Below are 9,089 nucleotides of genomic sequence, written 5' to 3'. Positions count from 1 at the left end.
TCAGAAAATCACATTAATTAAACAAGTGATTTTGTTTAGTCCTTTGAGCTAATACTTGAGACAGTTCTCTTTGGGTCCTAGAGCTGACTGAAATACTGACTTTTAGATCAGTGGTTGAACTAAAAAATGCTTTTAAATAACTACGTATTAGTCCAAGACTTTTTATTTGCTTTTTAATTTTTTTTCTGCATCAAAATAAGATTGCTCAAAAGCGGGCTTGAAATTGCTCACATGGAGATAATTTTATTGATTGAATAAAACTTTCATTTTCTCCTCTTCATTTTTTTAAATTAAATGAATTTAATCTTGTAAAAAGTTTCTGAGCCAAGCTTTGGAACATTATTCATTTTGAAATATATTTCCAAGTGCACCGCTTTCATTGCCTGTTCCCTCTCCGGAAGGGAAGCAGTGCTGGATTTCAGCACAGACATAAAAGTCTGCGTCAAGATGAGGCTCCATTTGTTTGTGTGACAAACTCGTGACCAAAAATTTGGCCTCATTGATTCTGCGCCAGAGAAGAGCTGTGTTCTTGTTCAGAGTGTCAGGATTCGATGTCTTCTGACTTTCCCCTTGACTCCTATAAATACCCGAATCAGCTGTAGGGCATAATATGGCTTTGATACCACAACGATGGTGTCATTTTTGTGCATCTCTTCTTTGCCTATGTGATTTTCTGTGATCAAATCTGACTGTACACATTCAGTTTCTCAAAAGAATTGTCTTTCCTGCATCCCAGTCTCAGTGTGTAGCAACACCTGGATTCAGGTGTGGTCCCAAAGTGACCCCAGTCGTCTCATCCTCTCTGGTAACCATTCGGGCTAACGTTTTAGTCTATACCGGATGCTGAAACCAGTCCATTATCATAGCCGTAGTTGAAACTTGGGTTGCTCTGCTATTTCCAACCCATCTCCATGCTGCACGAGCTGGAGGGGCCAGTCTATTACTAGCTCTGTTGCCCACGGTATTAGCTGGAAAATCATGCCTTCTGAAAACACACTTTTGTTGCAAAAGTAAGTGCAAGGCCAGCCCTTGACACCAATCACGGCAGCGGAGGCTTTTAGAGAGGGCTCATGCATTGTTCAGACCTCTTTTGCTAGCAATTACCGTAACGTGAATTATTTCGCTGTGGTTATGAATGTATAACTTTTTGAAGAATCCGATGTTAAAAGCTCCTTTAGGTCATTGCAGTCACTTCGGGCACATTGAACTCACCGTTACGTAAGTACGCACAAAAGCCGAGCCGGCTCCCTGCAGCGCTCTGTCGTCCTTGTCTGCCGTCTGTGAAGTATGTGAAAGGTTTGCAGGCTTGCCTGTTTCATGAAGAGCCGCTGAGCAAGCTGTCCTCTTCTGAGAGCCTGAAATTACTGCGTGCTAAATGGGAAAATGTATTAGAAGCATTAACACTGTATTAGCTGCCTCCCCTCTATCCACTCAGAACCTAGATGGGGTTCGCTGCATTAATGTAATCCCGCACAGGTATTTATCAAGACTAGAAAATGCTTAAATGAAGTGTTTCAGTGCAGGCTGACAAAGTTTCAATTTCTGCAGAGCACAACAAGATAGGCTGCACTTCAGTGTTTACCCAAACCTACTATCGTGGTACTAAACCCGCTCTCTTAGGGGGATGAATAGGGCTGAGGACAAGTCTGAATCACTAGTGGTAGCTGAGAAAAATGGAATGATTTGGGAGAAGCCTGTTTGCTATGCCACGGGAGTCCCAAAATAGACTATGCAGAGAACACAGGAAAAAGAGGTAAAAAATGAGGATTCAAGGGGGAAAGAAACCTGTCCTTCACTCCCAGCGGATGACATACCAGTCAAACACTGGGATCAGGGTCAGTGATTTGAGATGATTCTTTCAGCAGACAGGAGAAAATAGCAGAAGAGAGTGCTGTTTCTGAACTGTCTTCTGTCATTCTCTACCACATCCCCTTAAATAACTGTTTCTATTTTTAAGGAAGACATTTTTAAAAAAGTATAAATGAAACAATAGTAAAATGTATTAAATAATATTCAGATATATTAAACTGAGTTCTGACTACTCAGCTTAGTTAGGACCATAAGGCTAGAAAGTGATTGTCATTTCATTTTCACTTGAAGAAAGTCAAATTTCCTGCCATTTTTTTGGCCAAACAAAAAAAGGTTGGGTGATTGTTTTGGAACCTCACTCTTCAGTGGTTTGACTTTACTTCCTCATTACAAGGCTGTATTAGCCTTGATAACCTTTTTGGTTATTTGCCCAGTTTGTGTTCTTACACGTCAGTATTGTTCCTGTTGCTTGTGTGCACTGATCCTCTCTGTTGTACTTCTAATCATCTTTTCATGGAGTTTTTACCTTTCTCTCATACAACTTTATTGTATAGTACAGTTTCTGTTCCCTTGTTATTATTGTAACAATAGTCAAGTTTATTTAAGATTGAATTTTTCGTGCCGGGGTATAGGTGATCAGAACTGTGCAGAGTAATTCAGCTGACGTTCCATGAGTGCCTTGCTCTATCCCTACTGGAAATACCTTTTAAAATCGCATTTCTTGTCACAGCCACTTTGTTCACCGTTACCTTGTGATGAGCTAAGACACCTATATCTTATATTGCTAACCTCTTTCTATAACGCAAAATCTGCATCGCTAGAGTATTCTTTAAATGAATATTTAGAAAATGTCTATTACTGTTGTCAGTTCTGTCCCACCGGAGCAGAGATCCTATTGTCTGCATAAGATTGTCTGTTAGCGCATTTGGCTTAAAATATTTGGTATTCATCTTTGTTTGCTTCCCGTTTCGAACGTTTGCAATGTCACAGTCAGTCAAATTTTCTTGACTTTCAGGATTAACAATTTCTGTAGTCGTGTAAAATTCATACAAAGTGCTCATTATTGAGAGCATAATTAGCCATCTCTGTCGTGTGGGACACTGCATGACACACAGAAGATTAACAAATAGTGAATGATGAATAGTTGGAGCAAAACTTGAAAGTAGTATGGCAGGAGAAATGAATGCTTCATTGGCTATGACCTATGCTGAGTACCTGTGTTTCTAGGACAGTCAGAAGAGAAATAACATCGTGTTTTGTGAGTTTGGATGAATTATTTCAGGAGGTGAGACTGTTTCAACTTTACAGTAAAAGCTCAAAATTTGATTTATGTCACACTTCCATCAGTCATATTTTGCTGTAACCTTATGGATTGAAGCAAAGCTATTTTGGGTTTATTCTACTGTAAATGATACCGGTGTCATGTTCTTAGCTTGAAATACAGAATTTTTATGAACTTCACAAATTAGTGTTTCTGGTCTGGGATAGAACTGTGATGTAGCTGCAAATACAAATGTCTGACAAATCAAGATCTCAAAAAGGAATGAGTTTTGCTGGCAGAGTTTTTGTCTTTTGTTCTCCCAAAGGGGTGATTAGTGTAACATGCAAAATGTTTCCAATTAAACTCAGAAAAAAAGAAAAATGCCAGCTTTTCATAGAAGCTTTCTCCTGAGGACTCAGACCAATTCCAAGATTTACTAAGGTTTAGAAATATTTCAATTGTATCTGGTTGCTCAATAAATTCACAGTGAAACCACCTGTGAGCGAGCACAAACCTTGAATCTAAAGAACTCTAAAAACTACATAAAAATACAGGTTGGTTTCAGCTTGGATACATTCTGATCTGTACCTGCCTTGGTCTTACGGGCTGCTTTTTTGTCTCCATCTCGTTGAACACCTATGGTACAAGGTGAAGCAACATTCTGAACCCAAGTATCCGAGAATGCTGCAAAGGTGGTGGTCATCGCCCATCTGTGGTAAAGAATTACTGGGTTTTGTTTCGAACACTGAAGGAGAATGAGGAAAAATTATCCTCCAGCTTTGTGTGTGATCTTCCAGTGAGGTGGTCCAGACTTGCAGCTTTGCCCGTGTCTAAAGCAAACCAACTGACATTTTGCCATTCTCATCTTCTATTTTGAGATGGTGCCTTCATTCAAATCAACATCTTCTGAAGGGGACAGACAATTCACATAAACTTTGTAAAGCCAAGGAAGCTGTTCATACTGAATTCCCGTGAACGAAATCTGGTATTTTACACATAAGCACTAGAAATATGTTCTGTGCTGTCATCAGTGAATTGTTAGCTGGCAGATGTATTTTTCTCCCCCCAAATATCAGAACTGGAAATGCATATAGAAAATAGCGTGAGGACCATTGGCAACCTTAAAACCCATTTAATCACAACATGCCTAAGTGGCCTACCTATAAATTCACTCCTTTTATAGTCCATTAAAAAAACCCAAACATTTCAGCCTTATCTGGCTTACATCAGAAAGCTGTACTGTATAGACGAAGTCTTTCCTGCGTGAGCCTGTCCTTATTCAATAAAAATGTTAAATAGCACTATAAGGTAAGGGCAATATGTTGTACTAGCTGTATTTAAATACTTATTTTTGACAGTAGATGAAGAAAACTAACACAAAATAAACTTAGACTTCTAAAAACACAGCACCCAGACAGATTTTCAGAAGTATGAAATAGTAAAAAGTCTGTTTCTTTGGACTCAGTTTTACATGGTGCCGCCTTGTGTTCTTTACAGAAGAGATTGTTACTGTATGACTCAAAGCCATAGAATAAATATTACATATCCTGTATTTAGGGGGGAAAGTTTTTCATATTTAGTAGTTCTTTTTCCACCTGCAAATATATCACAGTAAATATTTATGACTACATTTCAGACTGTGTGTATACATACAAAACCACATACACCTGTATGAACACAGAAACCAGGGGTTTAAGCTCTAATCCTTGCACCATGTTGTCATAGTCAAAACAGGGTAAAACCTAAGAAAAAAGTCCATACTAAACTCTCTGGTCTGTTTGTAATGCCATACTTTGCTTTCAATATTTCCCTCTGGCATTGAAGACTTCCAGAAATAACAGATAGCCCTTGTTTTCAGAAGATTGACTTTTGTTGTGTTCACAAACAACTGACTGTAAGAAAATTGAATGGATAGTGAGGGGAAAATAGAATAAACCACAGCAGCTTCAGGCTCTTTGTGTTTGAATATTCAGTTTCTGGGAAAGACAGGGGTTACGTTCTGAGCAAAGTTCAAAGCAATGCCTTCTTTCAGCAGAAGTTAGTGAGAATGTGCAGTGTTACCAAACCACTCAAAATGGATATGCAGTGGGTGGCCGTGAGGGTCCTAGAGACACACGTGAGGAATAATGTTGTTTGATTCCCAACCTAGAGACACACGTGAGGAATAATGTTTGATTCCCAGTTTCCCAAGAGGTTCTCTCAAAAGGCAGAAGCAATTTCTTGAAGGAAAAAGATCCCCATAACGCTGAGCTGCATTGTAATTGCAAATTTTTTTTTAAGTAGCAATTTTAATTCTCTTACTTCTGTCACCTTTCTTTTCTTTCCCACTTTCTTTCATATGGGCTTGTGCTACAAAGTGCAGGGAGTCGTGTGAGTTGTTGACTTCAGCTATGAGAGTTGAGTTATACCCGTGATCATGCTCCTTGCTGGTCTGTGGCTGGAAAGATTGAACCTCCTAGAATTTAGCCCTTTGGTAATAATACTAAAATGAGCTTTTGATACTGATCATTATTACTTTGTGCTATTCCAATATTATAACTTAATTATAACAATAATAGATCTAGTTCAAAAATGAAAAGTTTCTCTTTTTTATTAGCAAGGCAAACGGGACAAACGACGAAGATTTTAATGAAAAATTTTGATTGCCTTACTTGACTTCCTAGTTGAACGCTAGACATTTGGCCAGCTAGTCCAAATAAAGTTTCACATGTTCTGATTATCGAAAAGGACACATTTTTTCACTCTGTTTATAAATTGATGCCCCTGCTGTATAGAAAGGCTGGCTGATATTCTAGGAAATCTAATTAAATAATACCCTTCTATGAAGAAACAAAAAGAGAAGCAAAACTTTAGTCTTCTACAATAAAGATTTTATGGTTGATAGAGTTGCTTTGTTTGTAGATAATGGTGCTGAGGACAGTGAGGTACTTGTCCTTTCCTTGCATTCGCAAGGCACTATGATGATACAAACAATAAGAAATCAAAATACAGCTTGTATTAAAAAGCACAGCAGAAATGAACAGTCTCACAATAGATGCATATCAGATTGGTGTACCTTAGCTACAGAGCTAACTCTGACAGGATATGGAGGAGGCAGATGAAATTGAAAAGAAGGTGAGCTCTTTCATGAGAAAGGGGGGCCGTCACAGTGAACACACCTGAAATCAAAATGACAGGCAAGTAAAGTTCATTTCTCCTGGATGGCCATAATGTGGAACAATGCATGTATGAGAAGTAAGACCAAAAATGCTACAGAAAAGCAATATAACACTGGGGAATAATTACTTAGTGGCAGTAACACCGGGTTGTATTCTTAAAGGTTCTTCATTTGCAAAGATTTAAGCTGAAAGATAAACCCTTGCCAGAGTTCATGTCATTAAACAAGACCTCCACACCGCTTTTGGTGGATTGCTGTGTGAGCCCATGTTGGCAGTTTAATGAAGTCAAACATTGCTAAACATTGTGTTCATCAAGCCTATACTGAATGTAGAATATTCATTTTTCTGATAAGTGATATTTGCCAAATAATTCTTTATAATTTCAAATGGATGGTAAAGGCTTTGCTTCATTGAGATCTAACAGAAAACAAAATAGGAACAAAAATGCAATTGTGTTGCGATGCATCTGTGCAAAAATGCACGAGATCTTCCCTGGTATACCCGCTCTTCTGTGCAGAGGGTCCGTACATGCATATATACCCTATCTGAGTACATCTGGTGGCGTCCGCACTCTGTGATGTTCCGCTGGCCTGCTAACAGGTCACTGTGACCTTTCTTGGGCAGGACTTGCCTTCTTAGGAGGAGGATCTCTTTGTGATGTTACGTGTATATATGAAAGATGGACGATTTAATATGACAAGTGCTCTTGTACATGATATGGGTTCAAGCTTTTGGAATCTGGTTTGAGCAAGGCTGGCACTAGCAAATGGCCCAGTTACGGGATTAGAAGGTACGTGCTAGGAGCTGTGAGATTAAGCCCTGACTGGAGGCCTGATACTTCAGTTATTGGGAATATATTCCTACTCTGCTGACCACAAGGCCCAGCTCTGCCTCTGTGAAGAAACGGAGCGCTTCATTTGGAAGTCTAAGTACAACATTGATGTTAGGTGGTAGCTTTAAACAGGAGATCGTGTAGGCTTTGTGTAGTAGAAGCCACCTTTACCTGATTGTATGTTGGATGCTAATAACATCAATCTTTAGTTCATTTTCTGAGGAGAAGTTGTAATAAATCTGTTACACCTTAGACCCCAATTACAGGGGGTATCTAAAATTTGCTGCAGTATGTGTAAGTAGGAGGTCTAAATTAAGAGAGATTCATTCCATCCACTACTTCCACTAACAGGTTTAAGGTCTTGACTTTGCATAGTAACAAGATTATAGAAATGCCTGAAGGACAATTCTTGTATAAAACCAAATGTCCCCAAGTGATTTAAAGTTGCAAAAAAATTCCCTTTCATCTTATTATTAATTGTATAATTAATGCATCCTGTGTACTGATAACAATAATGCCATGTAATTAATTTTTAAGAATTAAAACCTTGCCTTTATCCGGTCTCATGGTCCACTTTCATGTTTATAGCTGTGAATATAAATCCTCTTATCTAATTATAACATGACTGGTTTCATTGTTCAAAAGGAACTGCTCTTTATTATTTATTATTTCATTATGTTATATTTTTCTTTATTATATTAATTATATGCTTTTCTGTCTTCTTTAAAGAGACCAAGGAACACAAAATTTTAAGACTTCTAAAGCTCATCAGTGAAATTTTGTGCTGGTTTGGATAAGGTGTGATATTTCATTTGTTTTCTGTGTCTGTTTTTGTCTTCCATGATTACCCATTCTGTTTACAAAAAGGCTCAATTAGCATTTGAATAGTAAGCCAGAGAGCAGACAGGTTGAGAATTCTTATAGAACTAATTTGGCAGGCCTTCTCATCCCCCCCACCTCTCTCTCTCATAGCTTTTTCTTTCTCTCTAATCAAGCTGCAGTTATTAAAGCTAGAATAAAAGAACTGATTTTCCATTACATTGATGCATGCTGAACAGTTGCCTTGCTTTGCTTTTTCTTTCAGCTATGCTAATTGGACTCAAAGGAAATATTTAGTTTATAATAGCAAATGAAGAATTCATTAAGTTCTAGCAAGGAAAAAAGTCAAGCAATGGAACTGGACATTATTTTTTGAACACATCCTCCCTTTCAAGGTACTTATCTTAATACTTACTTACAAATAGCAACAATATTATTTAATTTTCAAACCTAATTACTTTGGGAAAAGAAAATTCAGAATCTGGGACAGGAGGATTTCTTTACAGTAGCAAATACCCTGCAAAGTCAAAAATCAGAGTGGACAGTTGACTTCAGTGCAGTTACACAGGAGTTCCTAAGGAAAAAAATTGTACTGTTGTGTCTCCAGCTTATGTCTTACTGCCCTTGGGGTAAATCAGGAGTGACTGTTGAAATGAATAGACTTACATTGATGAGGAAAGCCTGCAAAGCCCGGAATCGCACGAGAACAATGTTTTACACTAGATTCCCAGAATTTTTGCCTCTGGTAATATCTGTATGTCTCATAAGAATTGTCTTGCTCAGATTCCAGGCTCACTCAGATACAGTAAATTGGGAAAAGTGATTCAGTATCTTGTGATTTTAGTGTTGATCTTGTGATTTGAAAATGGAAATAGAGCTTCTTGATGCGAACTTCTAATTAAGCTCGAGATTCTCATGCTAAACAAAATGAAAGCCCTCTCGATTATGAAAAAGCACTGTCTAAGCAAGGGTTCTGAAGTTATGGTTTTAAGCAGTGCCATGCTTTTAAGCTAGTTTAGTAAAATCCAGAAGAACGGGAGTGCTTGAGGTAGGTAGTAGTGGTTATCTGAATATAACGGTGTCTTTAGAACCTGGTGCAAAAAATGCCTGGGTAATTGAGTAAATTGATTTAAACTGGGACTACTTGTAAGTTAAGGTTAAGCCTATGTTTAGGTTATTTGCTGAACCAAGGTTTTAAAATGGTTCATCA

Source organism: Charadrius vociferus, unplaced genomic scaffold (assembly GCF_000708025.1).
Source record: "Charadrius vociferus isolate BGI_N301 unplaced genomic scaffold, ASM70802v2 scaffold212, whole genome shotgun sequence".
NCBI classification, from domain to species: Eukaryota; Metazoa; Chordata; class Aves; order Charadriiformes; family Charadriidae; genus Charadrius; species Charadrius vociferus.
This window is presented reverse-complemented; position numbering follows the sequence as displayed.